The 23,532-nt window shown below is 44.2% G+C and overlaps 1 protein-coding gene across 4 annotated transcripts in view; it reads right to left on the bottom strand.

Annotated features, from left to right (window-relative positions):
- LOC126198561 (leucine-rich repeat-containing protein 24-like) overlaps nucleotides 1-23,532 on the bottom strand; it is a 438,607-nt gene that overhangs the window by 198,469 nt on the left and 216,606 nt on the right. For all 4 annotated transcript variants that reach the window (XM_049934992.1, XM_049934990.1, XM_049934991.1 and 1 more), the window contains exon 2: nucleotides 4,940-5,018. The gene's annotated coding sequence lies outside the window, so the exon portion shown is untranslated. The remainder of the gene's footprint in view (nucleotides 1-4,939; nucleotides 5,019-23,532) is intronic.

Below are 23,532 nucleotides of genomic sequence, written 5' to 3'. Positions count from 1 at the left end.
GAGAGAGAGAGAAATGAATTTATGGCGCTCAACAGCGAGCTGTTAGCGTACTTGCTAAGAAAAAAGAAGCGTGACGAATGTACTCAAAGGGCATCGTTCTTCTTACGGCAGATAGCACCTTGGTTCCCCTGTATCAGTATTGCCCCATATGGGCAAGTGGGATGTTTATGGGCGACGGTAATTAGCTGGAGCTGTGTAGTATTTTCGGTCCACGTTGTATGTGTGTGTGTGGTTGTATAGTTATACTGCTGCTTAGAGGCGTCGTCTAGACTACTCATTACGGTTTCAGATGTTCGCAGCCTCTGCACGTTTTCTTATGGCATCTACACACATTGCACAATGTCGTCGTTCAGTCTTCTATTATTTCCAGCAAAGAACCTCCGTTGCCAATCTATCACCCATTTACCTGGCTACGCATGCTGCCCAGCTTCATTTTAATTGAAGGCATGCACGGAAAAACGGGCTAACCCTCAAATGTAAAAGCTCAGAGACAAGTGTTGCCATTTTTTGCAGTGTACGCGAACTATCAAAACTGACATTGGTCTCACCCCTAAATGTCACGTTTCCGCGCATGTCTTCAATTACAATCATAACCACATGTTTCACTCCAGTCTGTTCTCTGACACCTTTGTTTTTCTGTATCACGTGGTAACTTCCAAGCTGAGCGTCGTGAATGATTTTCACCTATAAAGTCAACGTCTCACTGTCATTAGTCGAAACTTCTTTTTCAGGGCTTTTATTTGAAACACATCGGACGGTTAGTGTAGAACAGCCTATTTATTTTTAGTTTATCAAATGCAATGCAGGACATTTTTACTCGATCTTTGCTTTCCACCCTAGTTGTTGTACTCAACAGTTCTGAATACAGAAACTTTTCAGCTTTTTGTACGACTTCACAGTTTATTTTTCGAAATGATAGTTACATATTACTTTTGTCTTGTTGTAACTGATTTCAGGACAACTTTCGACGTGCTCTGTAAAATTCCTTGCTGAATCTGTCTGAACTAGATGCAAACAGTACAGCATTATTTGAAAAACGAAGGTACTTCAAATGTGGTTTAGTTTCCGGGGTTAAGAGCTCAGAACTCTCTACGACGTCGGATGATACACCGACGGAAAAAAATTGCAACACCAAAAAATAATTAATGTTGAGAAATGATATTTCGGAAACACATTTTGTCTAGGTAACGTTGCACAATCATGGGTCAACGTAAGCGCGATATAAACCATTGATAATGTGAAATGCTGGTACATCATTAACAGGGGTAACCGCCAGAATGTCGAATGCAAGCATGCAAACGTGCACGCATTGTATTGTACAGGTTCCGGATATCTGGTTACGGGATGGAGTTCCATGTTTGTTGCACTTGGTCGGTCAATACAAGGGCGGTTTTTGCTGTTTGTGGATGACGCTGAATTGTCGACTGATGATGTCCTTGATTGGAAGACAGATCTCGACCGAGTGAGGTGGTGCAGTGTTTAGCGCACTGGACTCGCATTCGGGAGGACGACGGTTCAATCCCGCGTCCGGCCATCCTGATGTACGTTTTCCGTGATTTCCCTAGATCACTTCAGGCAAATGCCGGGATGGTTCCTTTGAAAGGGCACGGCCAGTTTCCTTCCCCATCCTTCCCTAATTCGAGCTTGTGCTCCGTCTGTAATGACCTCGTTGTCGACGGGACGTTGAACACTGATCTCCTCCTCCACAGATCTGGTGATAAAGCAGTCCAAGGCAACCGGTCGACACACTGTAGGGCATGTTGGGTTACAACAAAGGTATGTTGGCAGGCGTTATTCTGTTGGAAAACATCACCTGGAACGCTGTTCATGAATGGCAGCACAACAGGTCGAATCACCAGACTAACGTATAAATTTGCAGTCAGGGTGCGTGGTACAACAAAGAGAGAGCTCCTGCTGTCATACGGTACTGCACCCAGATCATAACTCCAGGAGATCCAATGTGTCCAGCACCCAGACTAGTTGGTTGCAGGCCCTCAACTGGCCTCCTCCTAACCAACATAAGAGCATGGCACGGAGGCAGAATCAGGTTTCATTAGAAAACACAACAGACCTCCACCCTGCCTTCCAATGGACACTCGCTTGACGCCACTGCACTCGCAAATGGCGGCGGTTTGGGGTCATAGAATACACGCTACAGGACCTGTGGCTCGGATTGTCCTTCAGATAACCTACATCTACATCTACATACATACTCCGCAATCCACCATACGGTGCGTGGCGGAGGGTACCTCGTACCACAACTAGCATCTTCTCTCCCTGTTCCACTCCCAAACAAACTGAGGGAAAAATGACTGCCTGTATGTCTCTGTACGAGCCCTAATGTCTCTTATCTTATCATTGTGGTCTTTCCGCGAAATATAAGTTGGCGGCAGTAAAATTATACTGCAGTCAGCCTCAAATGCTGGTTCTCTAAATTTCCTCAGTAGCCATTCACGAAAAGAACGCCTCCTTTCCTCTAGAGACTCCCACCCGAGTTCATGAAGCATTTCCGTAACACTCGCGTGGTGATCAAACCTACCAGTAACAAATCTAGCAGCCCGCCTCTGAATTGCTTCTATGTCCTCCCTCAATCCGACCTGATAGGGATCCCAAACGCTCGAGCAGTACTCAAGGATAGGTCGTATTAGTGTTTTATAAGCGATCTCCTTTACAGATGAACCACATCTTCCCAAAACTCTACCAATGAACCGAAGACGACTATCCGCCTTCCCCACAACTGCCATTACATGCTTGTCCCACTTCATATCGCTCTGCAATGTTACGTCCAAATATTTAATCATGACTGTGTCAAGCGCTACACTACTAATGGAGTATTCAAACATTACGGGATTCTTTTTCCTACTCATCTGCATTAATTTACATTTATCTATATTTAGAGTTAGCTGCCATTCTTTACACCAATCACAAATCCTGTCCAAGTCAACTTGTATCCTCCTACAGTCACTCAACGACGACACCTTCCCGTACTCCACTGCGTCATCAGCAAACAGCCGCACATTGTTATCCACCCTATCCAAAAGATCATTTACGTAGATAGAAAACAACAGCGGACCTACCACACTTCCCTGGGGCACTCCAGATGATAACCTCACCTCCGATGGACACTCACCATCGAGGACAACGTACTGGGTTCTATTACTTAAGAAGTCTTCGAGCCACTCACACATTTGGGAACCAATCCCATATACTCGTACCTTAGTTAAGAGTCTGCAGTGGGGAACCGAGTCAAACGCTTTCCGGAAGTCAAGGAATATGGCATCCGTCTGATACCCTTCAATCATGGTTCGCAAGATATCATGTGAAAAAAGGGCGAGTTGCGTTTCGCAGGAGCGATGCTTTCTAAAGCCGTGCTGATGCATGGGCAGCAACTTCTCTGTCTCAAGGAAATTCATATATCCGAACTGAGAATATGTTCGAGAATCCTGCAACAAACCGATGTTAAGGATATTGGTCTGTAATTTTGAGGATCCGTCCTTCTACCATTCTTATATGCAGGCGTCACCTGCGCTTTTTTCCAGTGGGTCGGGATTTTAGGTTGGGCAAGAGATTCGCGATAAATGCAAGCTAAGTAAGGAGCCAATGCAATAGAGTACTCTCTGTAAAACCGAATTGGAATCCCATCAGGACCTGGCGATTTATTTATTTTCAACCCATTCAGCTGCTTCACAACCCCAGGGATGTCTATCGCTATGTCCTCCATACGGGAATCTGTACGAGACTCAAACGGCGGTATGTTTGTAACCGATTTGTAACAGTTCGTTGTGTCACTAGAGTGACAGTTGCTGCTCAGATTGCTGTTCCAGATGCAGTACGGCGAGCCACAGCCGTAATTCGAACACGTTGGCTTCCCTCTCAGTAGGGCCCAGTGGTCGTCTGGGGTTCAATTTTCCTGTGATCTTACATTCTCCTGACTGCCGCTGCCAGCAATCACGTACAGTGGCTACATTTCTGCCAAGTCTTTCTGCAGTATCTGAGAAGGAACATCCAGCTTGTCGTAGCCCTATTACTTGACCTCGTTCAAACTCAATGAGGTGTTGACAATGGCTTCTTTGTCGCCCTAAAGTCATTCTTGACTAACGTAACTAAAGGTCAGGACCCTTAAGACGTGTAATTAAAGGAAACCTTATTTCCATTCTCATAGTGGCGTTGCTAGTGCCGCTCATATGCTACTGGTGCGAAATTTGAATAGACATCATCTTTCAAATGTAGATACACTCCTAGCAACTTTCGTCTATGTCACACAACTCTTCCTTGGTGTGGCGTCTTTTCCCGCCAGTATAATTCTTGTCGCATGGAATCATCTTACCTGACTTTCCACTCAGTTTTGACTTTCTCAGTCTCCTGACAAAGTGTCACGGAAGCTGCAGCATTGGCATGCATGTTCTTCAGTAAGTACGAGTATTATTGATACAATGTTCCTCAACGACTAAAAGCACTGACGTTGTTGAAACTATAGATATTCAAGCTCGCGTTCCATTTTGACTATCGCGTTCCATTTTGACTAAAATATTCCGCGACCAATGAAGAACTAAACGCTGGTCTTTACGTGGCCATTCAGAAAAGCAACACGTTGTTACATCAGCGCGCTACAGGGGACGCAAACCGCTCCCGTCTTTATATCAGACCAGTTTGACGCAGTCTCGACATCCAGATTGGTGGAGATCGATTATAGTACTTAGTTCTGCTCCTCTGACGCGACCTTCGTTTACCTATTGCTGACGAAAAAAAGTAGCGAGCGGAATTCAGCTGTTGAAAGTGCTAACATTAACCTTCATTTGTTGTTTAACCTTGATAATATGCTTGCTTCATTCTGAACTGACTTTCACTGCGCAAGCCAAACCATGACGTAACGCATTTCGAAGAACTTTTAAATGTCGAACGAACGAGGTAGTCATTCAGACGGAAAAAAGGAACTTACCAAGTCTCGTGAATTCAGTCCGATGGCGAGTAAGTGAAACGGAGGTTCCTTTACAGTCTCTTCTCTTCTGTCATGGAACCTGCAGGAGAAAAAAGAAACGTCATTTAGGTACTGCACACAAGCGACAGAAGGAATCGTGCTAAATATAGCTCCAATAAACAAACACAACGAAATCTACTGTAAGTAATTACTTAAAATGATTTGAAATTTAGTAGATGGATGGGTGTGAAATTAGTGGCGAATGATGTTAATGAGCGTGTAAGCAACAGCCTCCACATGTGATGGCAGGGATGAGCGATGTTTTCCAGATTGCTTCCGAAAATACGTTAGTGAGCGTAGGGCGTTTTTCAACTATAGTGTTGGAGCAGGCGCCTGGTTTCAGAGCCAGTGGTCACTTTCTAAGTATTAGAAGTACATGACCGTTTGTGGAAGTGTTTCCAAAAGTTATATTTGTTGTGATTCACACGGGTTACTGAAACACAGGTTTCATTTTATCTCTATGACAACCATTTCATTTTACTGACCATCAGATTTCACGGAATAAGTAAGACCCACTTCGAATAAAAGAGAATAAGGCGAGATAGGTGGTTCCGAGCACACTTGGAAAATAGATTACGAAGTAGAGAGATAGCAAAGTCCACACACAAAGTTCAGGTTTTTACTAAACATTTATCAGTGCCAAAACATTCTAATGCTAGTACTGAGTGGCTGGGAACAATGTCCTTAAAATAACAGTTTTCCAGAAACTTTTTGCGGTTGACAGAAATGTTATCGTCAGTGACAAAACAGTAGGACACCTGGCAGAAAAAGAAAGGGCAGTATGAATGTTTCAAAAACAAAAAATTATGCTGTGAAATTAAAAAAAATAAACAGGTGACATTAAGAAACAACTGACAGTCAATATACAAGGTGACGGAAAAAGAACGAACAGATTTCATGAGTATGTCACTGAACAGAGCAAAGTTCAGTCTTACGTTCGCAAAGACACTGTGCCATACATCAACATGAGCACTATACGTTACACAAGAAACATCAAAACTGGTTCTCTTTATTGAATCGACAGCTTCAACAATTCGATTTCTCAGATCTTGAAGAGTATCTACCACGTCTGAGGCAAAGACTCTATCTTTTATGTACCTCCACAGGAAAAAAAAATCGCAAGGTGTGAGGTCTAGTCACGTGGGAGGCCAAAAATGGGTTGACTTTGCGAAATTGTAACACACAAAATAATTTCTCTTGTGGTGTAGCCGCCAAGTTGCTACAAACAACAACGCAGCTGTGTCAAAACTTTGAACCTTCCTCTGTTCAGTGACATGCGCGAAGTCTTTCTCTCTCTCACACACAGTTTGTCTGTAATAAACCCTTCTTTCTGAATCACCCCAAGTTCTGTCAATTCTGTACCAATTAGCGGTTCGTCGCAATAGATTATTCGTACATATTCTCAGTTCTTAGTTACGAAATCGCAGATCTGAAATCGAGGAATACGAGCGAGACAGGTGGTAAGATGCAAAAGTTCTGCTTTCTGATTATTAGACTCTGAAGAGACATGAGTGTAAGAAGGCGAAAACTTAAATTTCGCAAAGTTAAGGGAGAAGGGGAAGGCATGTGACCTAATCCTCTTCTAGCGACTTAATTATGACCGAAACAATTTATTCTGTGTCCTGATATTGCGATATAATTTCACCTGAACAGGGAAGTTATCGAACTTACACCATATCTTCCCATCACGTCATGGGCGCGGTTCACGTCTGCAAAACAGGCAGATTTTGGCCTTATCTTATCTCCGCTATTCTGAGTCTCTTGGACTTGTGAGCTGTATTGGAACGGCGTTGACAGTTGTACTGAAAAATACCAAGAGAGCGAAAATATCGGAAAAGGTAAATTTTAGCACTCTGAAGTGTGTTCCTAGTGGTAGCGCGATGTGGCTTTTACAGGAAAACGAAAAGTGAAATATGAACTAAGTTATCAGCAACAAATTACAGGCAAAAGTAAATACACATTTTGTATTAAATCCATGATTGATCTGGAGAAATGATCGCATACGGAGGTGAAACTCTTTGACTCCAAATGAAAAAAAAGCTAACATCAATCATAGTTCGAAAAAGTGGGGACTGAACATATTAAAAGTCCTTCCAAGCCGAATCAACAAATCACATTCGTCGAAACACTGTGAAAACAAAAAGCCCGTATTTCACTGAGACATTAAAAATAGCTCTCTATCGTGGGAAAGAAAAAGAAACATCTAGAGGTAGCAGCAGTTAACCTTACATTTCCAGTCTGACAACTTGTGTAGGAATGTCCCCAGCACGAAAAGTAAAATTATAATTTTTATAGATGCTACAGAAGAAAGAAACTAGAAAAAGAAACAGACAAATTGCAGTGGATACGAAGGTAAAACAGATACTTGGTAACGAGGAAGAAAATATAGCCTGCAGGAACAGGTTCATACGTAAGCCAAGGTGAGGAATATCCTTTCTTCCAGAAGTGCTAGCCTGCAGGGTTCGCGGAAGAGCTTCATCTACATCTACATCTACATGACTACTATGCAATTCACATTTAAGTGCTTGGCAGAGGGTTCATCGAACCACAATCACACTATCTCTCTACCATTCCACTCCCGAACAGCGCGTAGGAAAAACGAACACCTAAACCTTTCTGTTCGGCTCTGATTTCTCTCATTTTATATTGATGATCATTCCTACCTATGTAGGTTGGGCTCAACAAAATATTTTCGCATTCGGAAGAGAAAGTTGGTGACTGAAATTTCGTAAATAGATCTCGCCGCGACGAAAAACGCATTTGCTTTAATGACTTCCATCCCAACTCGCATATCATATCTGCCACACTCTCTCCCCTATTACGTGATAATACAAAACGAGCTGCTCTTTTTTGCAGCCCTTTCGATGTCCTCCGTCAGTCCCACCTGATAAGGATCCCACACCGCGCAGCAATATTCTAACAGAGGACGAACGAGTGTAGTGTAAGCTGTCTCTTTAGTGGACTTGTTGCATCTTCTAAGTGTCCTGCCAATGAAAAGCAACCTTTGGCTTGCATTCCCCGCAATATTATCTATGTGGTCTTTCCAACTGAAGTTGTTCATAATTTTAACACCCAGGTACTTAGTTGAATTGACAGCCTTGAGAATTGTACTATTTATCGAGTAACCGAATTCCAACGGATTTCTTTTGGAACTCATGTGGATCACCTCACACTTTTCGTTATTTAGCGTCAACTGCCACCTGCCACACCATATAGTAATCTTTTCTAAATCGCTTTGCAACTGATACTGGTCTTCGTATGACCTTACTAGACGGTAAATTACAGCATAATCTGCGAACAGCCTAAGAGAACTGCTCAGATTGTCACCCAGGTCATTTACATAGATCAGGAACAGCAGAGGTCCCAGGACGCTTCCCCGGGGAACACCTGATATCACTTCAGTTTTACTCGATGATTTGCCGTCTATTACTACGAACTGCGACCTTCCTGACAGGAAATCACGAATCCAGTCGCACAACTGAGACGATACTCCATAGGCCCGCAGCTTGATTGGAAGTCGCTTGTGAGGAACGGTGTCAAAAGCTTTCCGGAAATCCAGAAATACGGAATCAACCTAAGATCTCCTGTCGATAGCGGCCATTACTTCGTGCGAATAAAGAGCTAGCTGCGTTGCACAAGAACGATGTTTTCTGAAACCATGCTGATTACGTATCAATAGATCGTTCCGTTCGAGGTGATTCATAATGTTTGAATACAGTATATGCTCCAAAACCCTACTGCAAACCGACGTCAATGATATAGGTCTGTAGTTCGATGGATTACTCCTACTACCCTTCTTAAACACTGGTGCGACCTGCGCAATTTTCCAGTCTGTAGGTACAGATCTATCGGTGAGCGAGCGGTTGTATATGATTGCTAAGTAGGGAGCTATTGTATCAGAGTAATCTGAAAGGAACCTAATCGGTATACAATCTGGACCTGAAGACTTGCCCGTATCAAGCGATTTGAGTTGCTTCGCAACCCCTAAGGTATCTACTTCTAAGAAACTCATGCTAGCAGCTGTTCGTGTTTCAAATTCTGGAATATTCCATTCGTCTTCCCTGGTGAAGGAATTTCGGAAAACTGCGTTCAATAACTCCGCTTTAGCGGCACAGTCGTCGGTAACAGTACCATCGGCACTGCGCAGCGAAGGTATTGACTGCGTCTTGCCGCTTGTGTACTTTACATACGACCAGAATTTCTTTGGATTTTCTACCAAATTTCGAGACAATGTTTCGTTGTGGAACCTATTAAAGGCATCTCGCATTGAAGTCCGTGCCAAATTTCGCGCGTCAGTAAATTTTAGCCAATTTTTGGGATTTCGCGTTCTTCTGAACTTCGCATGCTTTTTCCGTTGCCTCTGCAACAGCGTTCGGACCTGTTTTGTGTACCAAGGGGGATCAGTTCCATCTCTTACCAATTTATGAGGTATGAATATCTCAATTGCTGTTGCTACTATATCTTTGAATTTGACCCACATCTCGTCTACATTTGCATAGTCAGTTCGGAAGGAATGGAGATTGTCTCTTAGGAAGGCTTCTAAAGACACTTTATGCGCTTTTTTAAATAAAATTATTTTCCGTTTGTTTCTGGTGGATTTGGAAGAAAAGGTATTGAGCCTAGCTACAACGACCTTGTGATCACTAATCCCTGTATCAGTCATGATGCTCTCAATTAGCTCTGGATTGTTTGTGGCTAAGACGTCAAGTGTGTTTTCGCAACCATTTACAATTCGCGTGCGTTCGTGGACTAACTGCTCGAAATAATTTTCGGAGAAAGCATTTAGGACAATCTCGGAAGATGTTTTCTGCCTACCACCGGTTTTGAACAAGTATTTTTGCCAACATATCGAGGGAAGGTTGAAGTCCCCACCAACTATAACCGTATGAGTGGGGTATTTATTTGTTACGAGACTCAAATTTTCTCTGAACTGTTCAGCAACTATATCATCGGAGTCTGGGGGTCGGTAGAAGGAGCCAATTATTAACTTAGTTCGGCTGTTAAGTATAACCTCCACCCATACCAATTCGCACTGAGTATCTACTTCGACTTCACTACAAGATAAACCACTACTGACAGACACAAACACTGCACCATCAATTCTGCCTAATCTGTCTTTCCTGAACACCGTCTGAGACTTCGTAAAAATTTCTGCAGAACTTATTTCAGGCTTTAGCCAGCTTTCTGTATCAATAACGATTTCAGCCTCTGTGCTTTCTATTAGCGCTTGTAGCTCAGGGACTTCCCCAGCAGAACTACAACAATTTACAACTACAATTCCGACTGTTCCTTGATCCAAGCACGTCCTGTATTTGCCATGCACCCTTTGAGATTGCAGCCCACCCCGTACTTTCCCGAGGCCTTCTAACCTAAAAAACCGCCCAGTCCACGCCACACAGCCTCCGCTACCCGTGTAGCCGCCAGCTGAGTGTAGTGAACTCCTGACCTATTCAGCGGAACCCGAGACCCCACCACCCTATGGCTCAAGTCAAGGAATCTGCAGCCAACACGGTCGCAAAACCGTCTGAGCCTCTGATTCAGACCCTCCACCCGGCTCTGCACCAAAGGTCCGCAGTCGGTTCTGTCAACGATGCTGCAGATGGTGAGCTCTGCCTTCATCTCGTAAGCAAGACCGGCAGCCTTCACCAAATCAGATAGCCGCTGGAATCCAGAGAGAATTTCCTCAGATCCAAAGCGACACACGTCATTAGTGCCGACATGTGCCACCACCAGCAGCTGGCTGCACCCTGTGCTCTTCATGGCATCCGGAAGGACCCTTTCCACATCAGGAATGATCCCACCCGGAATGCACACGGAGTGCACACTGGATTTCTTCCCCTCCTTAGCCGCCATATCCCTAAGGGGCCCCATTACGCGCCTAACATTGGAGCTACCAACTACCAATAAGCCCACCCTCTGTGACTGCCCGGACCTTGAAGGCTGAGAATGATCCTCTGAAACAGGGCAGGCAGCTGCATCTGGCTCAGCCAGAGACAGTGCCTGAAACCTGTTTGTCAGACGCACCGGGGAGGCTTTCTGATCAGCCTCCGGGGACGTCTCTCGCTGTCTGCCACGCCTTGGAACGACCTCCCAATCAACCACAGGCGAGAGCTCAGCCCCACTGCGGGCAGCAACCGGGGCAACCACAGCGGCAGACCGATCTGGGGACCGACGGGACGAGGTTGATATCCCCGTGATACCCAAGTCCGGCTCCCCACAGTGGTGCCCATTCGCAACAGCCTCAAGCTGCGCGACCGAAGTCAGCGCCGCTTGCAGCTGTGAGCGAAGGGATGCCAACTCAGCCCTCATCCGAACACAGCAATCACAGTCCCTGTCCATTCTAATCGATGTTGAACAACAGTTACTGAAACACGAGTCAAAAAAATGGTTCAAATGGCTCTGAGCACTATGGGACTCAACTTCTGAGGTCATTAGTCCCCTAGAACTTAGAACTAATTAAACCTAACTAACCTAAGGACATCACAAACATCCATGCCTGAGGCAGGATTCGAACCTGCGACCGTAGCGGTCTTGCGGTTCCAGACTGCAGCGCCTTTAACCGCACGGCCACTTCGGCCGGCGAAACACGAGTCCGTGCCTAGATAACGCAAGGGAAACACGCAAAGAATGTATGAACTAACCTGTACAAATGCCTAACGACTGCGCTACAATCTGCCTGAATTTACGATTACAGTAACTAAAACTCGAAATTACACCTCCTATACGAAACTCACACGCAATTTAAGTTAGAATCTACGAAGTAAACACTAAAGCGCGATGCTACAACTCTCAAATACTATAATACGCCCGAAATTTATGAATTAAACAATGCAAGTACCCAAAAACACGCAAAGAAATTAAGAATTAAACTATGTAACAAGTAAGTAAGCTAAGAGTATACGACTTGCTGCTGGCAGCTGCTTATCCAACGGCGGGAGGGAGCACACTGTGAAGTTTGAAGGGTAGAAGACGAGGTACTGGTAGAACTGAAGTTGTGATGACGGGTCATGAGTCGTGCTTGGGAGCTCAGTTGGTAGAGCACTTGCCCGCGAAATGCAAAGATCCCGAGTTCGAGCCTCGGCCCGGCACACAGTTTTAATCTGCCAGGAAGTTCCATACCAGCGCACACTCCGCTGCAGAGTGAAAATTTCATTCTGGAAGTTTCAAAACGAGAAATGTTTGTGACTCTGAAAAGGTATTATCGTCGTTAATTAGTAAAAGAAGTCTCGAAATTCGAATTACAATTTGATTCTAAACCCGAGGGCAGAGGCAATTATCCGGTATTTATGTGCGTTCATTGGTAACGTTACATTTAGACGGACGGCGCTTAGATCTGCAAGATTTTCTGGTAAAGAATGCAGATGTTGCTCAATAACGATTACATTTAATTCTGGAAAATCAGATGTGTTCGAGAACACTCAGTAATCAGTGAGAAATGTGGTTTCACTTTATATTCACTTTTGATAAATAACACTGTTATCGTCTCAGAATTCAACTATTTTCTGAGGCATCTAAATGAGATACAATCACAGAGGACTAGTCCTTCACTACATAGGGATGCACGTTGTAATTAAATTTCCCGATGGCTTAAAACTGCTTGCCGGGTCAGGACTCGAAGTTCGATCTTTGCCCTCCGAAGCAAACGCTGTCACCGACTAAGCCAGTTGCCCATGCCTGAAGTAATCCTCAGACAGAGCATGAACGTCGAGGGCGATGAGATCTGTGACGTCGCAACACAGATTTCACGTTTCGGTGCATTCGCGGATTTGAAATACAGGATAACTCCCGTCGAATCCACCGTAACATACTACGACACGGGGCTGCGATGCGATCTCTCTTTTTTACGTCATAAGCCGAACTGAGCACACTGCTCATTCGTATGTACCATTCCAGAATTGAAGTGCCGTTTGTTGGTACAGGCATTTCCCGCGGACAACAGCCTATAACATTTTATTTATCTAGGAATTGTGGAATGAACTGTTTCTAATCTGTAAGTCGTCACCTTTTTCCCGGACTTTATTCCCTATCTTAATGGGGTTGGTACGTTAATTTTGATGCTTCCTGCCGAATACTAGGCAAGCGTGGCTGCATCAGACCAGCCTTCTTACTGAAAACAACATCAACATCATAACTTCCACAAAGCGATTTGTCTGCCTTCTGTTCCCCTCCCCTTCCTGGCCATACTGGAGTGCAAATAGCAACAGGATTTCCTCGCCTAGAGTTTGTGTACTCTGGAACGAACCTTTCCTGCCTTGTTTTCTGGTTTAGAACAGATATGGAAAAGGTGTGTGCGCTACTGTACGTAATCAGACAATGACACCTGTTGGGCAGTGTTCCAGTTTCAGGTTTTTCAATGCGTGTTAGTCTGCGGTGAAATTCTCGCACGCGTGTGAGTGAAGAGGTGTTACAACGGGTCACTTTGCACTTCGCCGCAGACAGCACATTCACTGTTATGTTTTCAGTGGTTCTGTGCTGTATACTAGGCAGGATACGTTCATGACCCTGGGAATATTGCATCGCATTCCACAGGACGATTACATACCCAGTGCGGAAAATGAGGTGCTTATTGCGTTTGGGTTCTGCGGTAACCCACCTATTACGCAAAGCAAGAGCGTCTAGCAGAAATAAACCTCCGTTTTTTTATGTCAAACAGAACTGTGTAATAACTACAAATAGAGACAGTCAGCAGGCACGTCAAGTTATCAGAACCTACTGTAGCCATGTGGACACCAGGGTGGAATCCTGATTCGTGTATCCAAGGGTCAAAATGGACACTGTAAAAACAAAACCAAATAAAAACTTAGGTACTGGTGATTAATGGATTTCTGAACTCAGTTTGTACGTCCATAAGCCAAGTTCTCATAAAGCGTATTTCGCTCTACCGTGCAATGTGTGTTGTTTTGGAACTACCTGGCAGGCTGACACCTTCTATCGCACTCGAACCTTGTCTTTGGCGCGGAGTGCTCTTATCGACTGAGATATCCAATCACTTGTAAATGTTTCCAGTTCGAGACTCGTTCCGGCGTAGAATTTTAATCTGCCAGCAAGTCTCAAATAAGACGAGTTGCCTGTCGGCAGGTGCAACGTTAGAGCTTAATGAATGGAGTTTTCTTGCAAATGCTGCAGTCGCGGTTGCCGTACACTAATTTATTACGAGACCGAAAAGGAACGATAACGCTTGAACTTCAGGCAGCCCATTCGGATACTGGCGATGGAAGAAAAGAGCATCACTGGTATTTTCACGGAGGATAATTTACCAGAGATCCCTAGAGTAATGAACTGTTCCCAGAAGTATGAGAACAAGAAGGTTGCGCCCGAGTGTAGAAAACTCAGTAGGACCGATCCACTGAAGTATCGTTCCACAGGAAACATCCACACAAGACGGTTTAGATAAAATTCCTAGTTTGTGTGATGAATGGCAGCTAGCTCTAAAAGCGGAAAATTGTAATTTACTGCGGATGAGTAGGAAGAACAAATCTGTGACGTCTGGACACAGTATTATTAGTGTCCTGCTTGACACAGTCAAGTCGTTTAAATATCTGCGCGGAACGTTGCAAAGCGATATGAAATGGAACGAGCAGATGAGGGTTGTAGTGGGGAAGGCGAATGCTCGTCTTCGGTTTATTGGGAGAATTTTAGGAAACTGTGGCTCATCTGTAAAGCGTATAGGACGGTGGCGCGACCTGTTCTTGAGTACTGCTAGAGTGTTTGGGATTCGTACCACGTCAGGTTGAAGTAAGACAAGCAATTCAGAGGCGGGCTGCCGGATTTGTTACCTGGAGTTTCGAACAACACGTGAGTGTTACGGAGATGCTTCACGAACTCAAAAGGAATCCCTCGAGGAAAGGCGACATTCTTTTCGAGGAACGCTATTGAGAAAATTTAGAGAGCCGGAATTTGAAGCTGACTGCCGAAAAATTCTACTGCCACCAACATACATTGCGTAAGGACCACAAAAATAAAATACGACAAATTAGGCCTCATACGAAGGCGTATAGATAGTCACTTTTCCCTAGCTCTATATGCGAGTGGAACAGGAAAAGAAATGGCTAGTAGTGGTACAAGATACCCTCCGCCACGCACCGTACGGTGGCTTGTGGCGTATCGATGTATATGTATACTTTTACCACGTTTGAACGATAAGAAATGCCTTCATTCGTTGCATTCCTCGCAGCCTGGCACTATTCAGTGCGTTTCTTGGAGGACCTGTTGCAATCCCTGGTAGACGCAAGCTATTGCCGTAATTAGCTGTGTAGTTACTGTGGTCGAAACAGGACCGTGCGACGAAGCAACATACTGCATCGATTTCCTAACACTTATTTATTTATTTGCTGCGTGAACTTTATGGCCCGATGTGTAAAAATTATGACAGACCCCACATTCCATTAACCCTTGCAATACCAAGGAGGGAGTGGGGGTGTACTCTACACCCGTCTTTTTAAGATATTGTAATCTAGTAAGTTATTTTATACTTTAATCTCTCAAAAAATATGTGTAATGTTTTTAAGGAGTTCTTCCAGTTAACTTCATATATGTTTTAAATTTTTCAAAGAAATGTTCAAATGTGTGTGAAATCTTATGGGACTTAACTGCTAAGATCATCAGTCCCTAAGCTTACACATTACTTAAGCTAAATTATCCTAAGGACAAACACACACACACACACACACACACACACACACACACACACACACACATATGCCCGAGGGAGGACTCGAACCTCCCCCGGTAAATTTCTCAGTTAAACTTAAATTTTTGGGGTAAGTCTCAGTAGTACATGTCAGTTTCTCCACTGAATGTCATAGCCAGATTTTTTTTTTTTTTTTTGTGGCAATAAAGTCTGTAGTACACGTCATTAAAAGTGGGTTGATATTGCTAAGACTATGCTAAAATATATTTTTAGGTTCTGAACCCCAGTTACACATCAGTACCTCTTTCAAAATTGTGTTGTTAATATAATTCAACAACAATTAATAAATTTTTTTTTTTGGGGGGGGGGGGGAGCAGAAAGTACTTCCCACCGCTTGATAATACGCGTATTGGAAATGCCGCGGTATTGCTAGGGTTAATTACGCAACTAACAACTAGAAAGATAATAATTACACGATACACAATTGTCGCATTCGTACACAATGTTTGTATAATGTTGTTTGATAGTGCAACAATAATTCAACGATAGAGAGTTCTGTTAGTGTTTTGTGCAGCCTATTACTACTTAATCTAAGAGGTATAAACTATGCAGAAAATTTTAAGACGTCTAATGAAGAGACAGTAATGGCGAATGAAGAACAGAAAATAGGAAGATATATAGGTAGTCACCATTGCCACAAACCGGCTGTCGTGGCGTTCGAAATTTACGAGGAGCCTGCACCACACCGCTTGTTGCCTGCATTCTGTTACTGTTTACATTTCTATGCGGCCTTGCAGGTGCAGTTCAAACTCTGAAAATTAAGAGCTATTGTTCCGCTTAGAGGGCTGTTGTTAGTAATCACCGTGGGACATCAAGATGCGATGTAAAGTTACAGCTGAATTTTGCAAAGAAGATATATTGTAGCTACTAAAGTACAGCTCAAAGCTATAGTTACTTAAACCAGTCATGGTAGCAGCACGTTTTATTGTCGTTTAGGAAGCGTTTAAGTGTGAGTGTTGCTGTCGATGTGGACACCCGCCCATAAAAGTAATGAGCTCAATAGGCACAACGTCGCCGCTGATCACTCACCCTTTCGCATTCACTGTGCGGTCCTGCTCCCAGTTTTGTACACGCGGCAACCTGCGGAGTCCACGGCGACATCTTTCCTTCCCTACATTAATAAAACGCCGTCTAGAAACCAGGTACAAATTGAAAGTGCCTATCTATCGGTTTGCAGGTACAACAAAAATTTAATTTTCAATATTTCGCGTAATTATTGATTGAATTTAAAAATTTAAAAGTAAAACACAATAAAGCAACTATTACATATGGAAATTGGGTATGTGTTGAGGCAGCGCAACCGATGCGACGGCATGCAAATACCCGGTCTTTGTTCATCCAGAGATTTGAGAGAGAGCCTTAGCGACGTCCAACAAACTTTATATTTAATTACAAACCTTAGCAAAACGTTTTCTCGTTGACACCCCCGCCCCCTCTCTTTCAACCCACCCACCACCGTACACACATACGTACACAAAACGGTGAAATGAAAGAAGTTTTCATTTTTCTTCCAGTAAAACTTCAGCATCAGACAAGACGTTTTAATTTATTAAGTCTTTACTACCAAGTTTATTCGCAACACAATTTAGACAGTATCTGCGTAAGTGAAAAATTTTATCATTGTACACATAGATCAGGCGATATAACGTCATAAACTTTGGGATGCATGAAAAACTAGGGTTGCTTCAAACGGAGCGCAAATTACCCAGATTATATTCATTCAGTCTTTCATAATGAAAGCATTTAGTTCAAAATGGTTCAAATGGCTCTGAGCACTATGGGACTCAACTGCTGAGGTCATTAGTCCCCTAGAACTTAGAACTAGTTAAACCTAACTAACCTAAGGACATCACAAACATCCATGCCCGAAGCAGGATTCGAACCTGCGACCGTAGCGGTCTTGCGGTTCCAGACTCCAGCGCCTTTAACCGCACGGCCACTTCGGCCGGCTGAAAGCATTTAGTGCCTTCCAACAAATGTTAAACTTAATTTTAAACCTTTCCTATACTTTTTCTTGCTGAAGTGCTTAAAATAAAATAGTTAACACACTAACTCATCTATAAATTACCCAAACGTTTGAAGCTCTTTTAAAGATAGAAAATCGATTCTTTAAATAATCATCCGTTTTCTGGTATTCTACTAGCAGCCTGAGAAATTATTTGCAAGATCGTTAGCTATATGATATTTTTCAAGATCCTTTGTAGTTGCTTTCAGTTCGGATGTTAACACGATCCTTTGTCAAAAGGTGTTGGATGTTCCTAACAGCAGCTCCAACTAAAATCCATCGACGAATGAAATATGTTTACGGTTATGGCCTTAATTTTAGCAATGTGCGGCACTGGGCAAACAGATGTAAAGCTTGTGGATTTGGAACAATGGAATTGTATAGTAAACAATGAGTTGGATGGCCTTTGTCAGCAACAGGCGAGTTACACAACTGAAGAGTCGACAGACTGACTCAGGCGAAGAATTTAACCATGCTGCGCTTGTTATTGCCACGGAAGGTACGTAATCCAGCTAATTTTGGCTATTGCACATGAAAACAGTTGTGGGTGGCAGTTTACACTAGGGGCCTGAAGATAAAATCATTTGGTGTCGAAACTGGTTGGACGTATTAAAAAGAATAGACAACATCGAATCCAAATACAGCCTATGCTTTTGTTATAATTCAAGTTCTTCGTGTCCGGCCCCAGTCCCACTTTCCTTGATGGATTACCTGAGACTACTTTAATCGTAGGAATTTCCGCTAAACCTCCGTACAGTGGATATATATATGGCGATTTGTAAGCAGTTCTTTGTTGTAGGCTTAAACAGCTCTGGATAAAATGCTCAACAGCTCGAGGTATACTCCTGAGCTTCATCATCCAGTTAGTCATCTAGCCGCCACTGAAAAAATACCTTACTGCATATACTATTAGGTAAAACAGTCATCCACCCGGAGCTCGGTTTGAACACCATAGTGCTGTACTACACATGGTCGTATTGGACGTGGTACGCCTTACGTCTTTTCTGACCTTTGTACCAACTTACCCAGCCAGTTTAGCGGTGCCTACAGATTAACGTGCACTCAGGACCACGGCGCAAATCAACATTTTTCAATTAACAAACATTTTTCAATTAACAAACACTGCCAGTGGCGAAGTAAGTGATGAAAATCCTAGGACTCACTGGGTATCGAACCATGGCATTTGGAACTTCCGTCGACACACACACACGCGAGCGCTCACACACACACACACACACACACACACACACACACACACAATTATGCTACTACCGTAATACTATTTGACGCTATGATTTCTGAAGTTCCATCAATAACACGCTTCAAGAATGCGAGTCGGAGGTTCAGTGCAATCAGAAGTTCTGCCCTTCCGCATTAGGACTGCAGGAGCGTATCCAGGGTTGGCTTCTGAAGGGGGAAGGGGCGGGGGGGGGGGGGGAGAGTGTAGGGGCGCAGAGAGCACCGTTTGTTCCTGTCTCCTGCTGGCCCTCCCCCTCCCTTACAAATATAATTTGCGCCAAACTCACATTTAGCATGAAAATACGCCTACGATTTTAATAATAATATTAATAATAAATGAGAAACTTCGGTCTGAGAGCGTTGCTGCAATGTACAGTGAGGTGATGAAAGTTATGGGATACCTCGTAACTGTCGTGTCACACCTCTTTTCGCCGGCGTAGTACAGCAACTGTGACGTGGCTTGGATTCAACAAGTCGTCGGAAGTCCCCTGCAGAAACATTGAGCCACGTTGCCGCCTCTGTAGCCATCCATAACTGCGGAAGTAATGCAGGTGCAGGATTCTGTACACGAACTGACCTCTCCGTTAAGTCCCGATGGCACATAAACGTTCGATGAGATTCATGTCGGGCAATCTGAGTAGCCAAGTCGAATTGTCCAGAATGTTCTTGAAACCAATCACGAACAACTATGGACCGGTGACATGGCGCACTGCACCCATAAAAATTCCTCCGTTGTTTGGGAACATGAAGTCCATGAATAGCTGCAAATGGTCTGCCAGTAGCCGAAAATAACGATTTCAAGTCGATACTCGATTCAGTGGAACCACAGGACCCAGTCCATTCCTTGTAAATACAGGTCACACCATTATGGAACCACAAATAGCTTGCACTGTGCCTTTTTGACAACCTGGGTACAAGCTTAGTGGTTTCTTCGCCACACTTGAGTCCTACCATCAGCTCTCACCAACTAAAATCGGGACTCATCTGACCAGGCCACGGTTCTCCAGCTGTCTAGAGTCCAACCGACATGATCACCAGCCCAGGAGAGGCGCTGCAGGCGACGTCGTGCTGTTAGCAAAGCCACTTGTGCGTCGGCCAGCTGCTGCCATAGCCAAACCCCGTGTTGTCTTAACGGATACGTTGCTCGTACGTCGTGGATCTCGGAATATTGAATTCCCTAACGATTTCCCAAATGAAATGTCCCATTCGTCTAGCTCCAAGTATCATTCCGCGTTCAATGTCTGTTAATTGGCGTTGTGCGCCCATAATCACGTCCGAAACCTTTTCACGTAAAACATCCGAGTACAAAAATAACAGCTCCGCCAGTGCACTGCCGTTTTATACTTTCTGTATGTGAAACTACATCCATGTGTATATCTGCATATCGTTATCCCATGACTTTTGTCACTTCAGTATACATGCAACGTAGCGCGACTTTGATGCGACTTGTAGGCAATGGATTAATGCGGCATTTGTGATTTTCTATGAATGCGGGAATGTTAACAACGGCGACGTTATTACCAAATGCATCCAAACGGGACCAAGATAGTCTTATTCTTCTCTTGGCTTCAAAAGTACAAATACCTGTAGCAATCCATCGGAGGATAAAGGATGTGTCTTTCGAGAACCACCGTTGTGGAACGGTGCGCCTAATCCCGTGATGGTCGCGGTTTGACGCAAGACACTGGTGGATGTAGAAGGCTAGTCTCACTGAAATGGGAACACTAGCACCCGCCCTGTGTTCCTCTAGGTCCCCATGCGATTATCACGCTTTCGGTCCCTGTTGGACGAGCGTGTGCAGCAGCTAGTTATGCACGCGAAACAGGGCACAGTGTTTTATCAAACGAGTATCTTCACTGGTGCTGGGATGATTGCCTCAATGCTCACGGCGATTCTGCCTGACTGACATACCGATTCGGATGGACTGGTCTCAACTCCATAGAGCGGATACTGTACATGTAGCAACTAAGTGGATGAGTGGATAGTGTAATACTTTCTTCATTTTCTGAAAAGAACTGGCCTTTTTAAGTTCTTCAGATAAGTCCAATTCGGCGTTGATTTGACACCCCGAATATTTATGTGATGAAAACCTTTCGATCTTATCATTACCGAGTGTATGAGTGTCCCGAGTTTCATCTCGGTTTCTGTTAACAGCCATCCATTTTGTCTTCATGATGTTTAAAACGTACCCGCACGGCACTGCTGTGTTCACTAACAGGGATTAGTAGTTCTTACAGACTCTGCAGCCTAGTTGCAAAAAAGAGTGTCACCAACATATGTGCTGTTATTGATGGTAATTCCATTAACCACTACTCCTTAATAGTTTCATCAGGAGTATCTAGGAAAATCTATTCAGAATAGATTTTGAAAAGTAATGAGGATAGAATGCAGCTTTGGCGAAATCGTTTCACAATCGTCACTACGTCTGACAGTGGACCATCGACGCGCACACAAGCTCTTTGGTTCCACTGTAGACTTCTGATTAATCGGATGTCACAATCATCCACCCCCAGTTCACCTAAGATAAGCACCAGTTTGTCACACTTAACAGTGTCATAAGAATTTTCATAATCTCTAGCATAATGTTCAAGAAATTATAATTCAAAAAAATGTAACATTTGAAAGGCATTCTTCCGGAAATTTGAGAAATGCATGTGGACTCACTGTCATCAGCAATTCCCTAAGCAGTACGATTATGATCACTTGTCTGCAGACTGGCTATGCGAGTGTGTAGATGGAGGAGAGAATGCACTTTCTGGCTTCCGTTTCCCCCTCTGTCCAGAAAAGTTAGTGTCTCTTTTGGTTTTTGATTTTTATATATTTTGAGTAGAAGGCCATCCCCGTCTGTCTTTCTTTATTCCACTTCCTGGGTTCTGCCATTTCTACCTGTGGATGTGGACAGCCTGTATCAGTGAGCCTTTAATGGCTGAAATGTTAGCGGTTAGGCAAATGTCCCAACTATGTGAGCAGGCTTCCTGTCAACTGAAAAATGCTGTATTAAACGTAGCTCGAATTTTCTGGAATTCCCTGCTATTTTCGAAATACTAAGTTTTCATGGTACTTTATTCTCCGAAAATTAGCAGCGAAATTTACAAATTTATATACTTAAAAATATTCACAGCCTAACAGAAAAGCGAAGTACGCAGAGGACATGATCGGACGTCCATGTAACTTCCCACACATACACACCATCGACGAGTATGTAAATGTTTAGAGCTGAAATTCCCCCTGACCGAGTGTATTAGCATTATTCATGTTAATCGTTGTTACCAGGCCTGAAACAAGGTGTGTGAACAGCGTCAGTGGTTGAGCTATCACTTGGAGATGCCGCGTACTCGTGTGAGACAGCTTTACCAGCACCTGACAGATTTTGAAAGGGGCCCATTGTGGGTCTCCATTTCGCCAGCTGGTCGAACTGCGCAATATCCACATCTGCGGGGGCATTCGGATGTCACAGTGCCCCAGTGCTAGACTGCTTGGGAATGTAAGAGCAGGCAGGCATACTCATCAAGGATCCAGTCGTCCACGTCTGACCACTACAAAGAAGAATCACATCGGAAGCCCTTTGCATCTGTGCATACCTTCCGAGAGCAAGTAATGGCCTTCCTACAACATTCTGTGCCATCCCACGACATTGGTCGGAGACTAGTAGCTGTTGGGCTGGGGAATTACCGTTCCATGCATAGGTTGCCACTGACACCACAACGTAAGCGGCTTTGTTTAGAATGGTGCCACGACCGGGAATCATGGATGATGATGATGTTTGGTTTGTGGGGCGCTCAACTGCGCTGTTATCAGCATCCATACAAATTCCCAAATTTTGCTCAGCCCTATCTCGCCATTTTCATGAGTGAAGATGAAATGATAGGACAACACAAACACCCAGTCATCTCAAGGCAGGTGAAAATCCCTGACCACACCCCCCCCCCCACCCCCCGCCCGGGAATTGAACCAGGAAACCCATGGTCGGGAAGCGAGAACGCAACCGCGAGACCACGAGCTGCGGACGGGAACCATGGACTGCTCACGATGATCATACCATTGTGTTCAGTGATGAATCGGAGTTTTGACTACCCCGGATGACAACCTTCGGTGACGATGACGGCGGCCTGAGGAGAGATCCCATTCTTCCAATGTTTCGGAGACGCACGATAGTGTTGTTTCTGGCTTCATGGTGGGGAGATCCGTTGCGTGTGACTTCGTGCAGTGCTTGAGAGAACACTGCTCCTCATGCGACAGTTTTGGTATGCCATTTATCAACATCACAGTTCTGGTCCACATACCGCACGTGTTCCAAGAACTGTCTGCGTGTTCTTGAGGTACTCCTGTGGCCAGCAACATCCTCGGATCTGTCCTCGTTTGAATGTGCGCGGGACAAGCTCGGGCGAACTCCTTTCGAGAGCCAAAATGTAGTATATCAAGATCCAGTTGCGGGCCACCTTGCCTCAGGAGAGGATACAACGGGTTTACAACACCCTTCCCGTTCGAATCAGTGCATGCATTTACCCTAGACGGGGTGCAACGTCATACTCCCAAATGGACTCGTACTGGAAAGTTGTTTGTAAATCTGAATCGGCTTTGCAATCAGTGAAATAATATCATTTACCGTCTTAATCCGTG

This window comes from Schistocerca nitens, chromosome 8 (genome assembly GCF_023898315.1).
Source record: "Schistocerca nitens isolate TAMUIC-IGC-003100 chromosome 8, iqSchNite1.1, whole genome shotgun sequence".
Classification (NCBI taxonomy): Eukaryota; Metazoa; Arthropoda; class Insecta; order Orthoptera; family Acrididae; genus Schistocerca; species Schistocerca nitens.
Note: the sequence above shows the minus strand (reverse complement) of the source record. Positions and strands in the feature narration are given on the sequence as shown.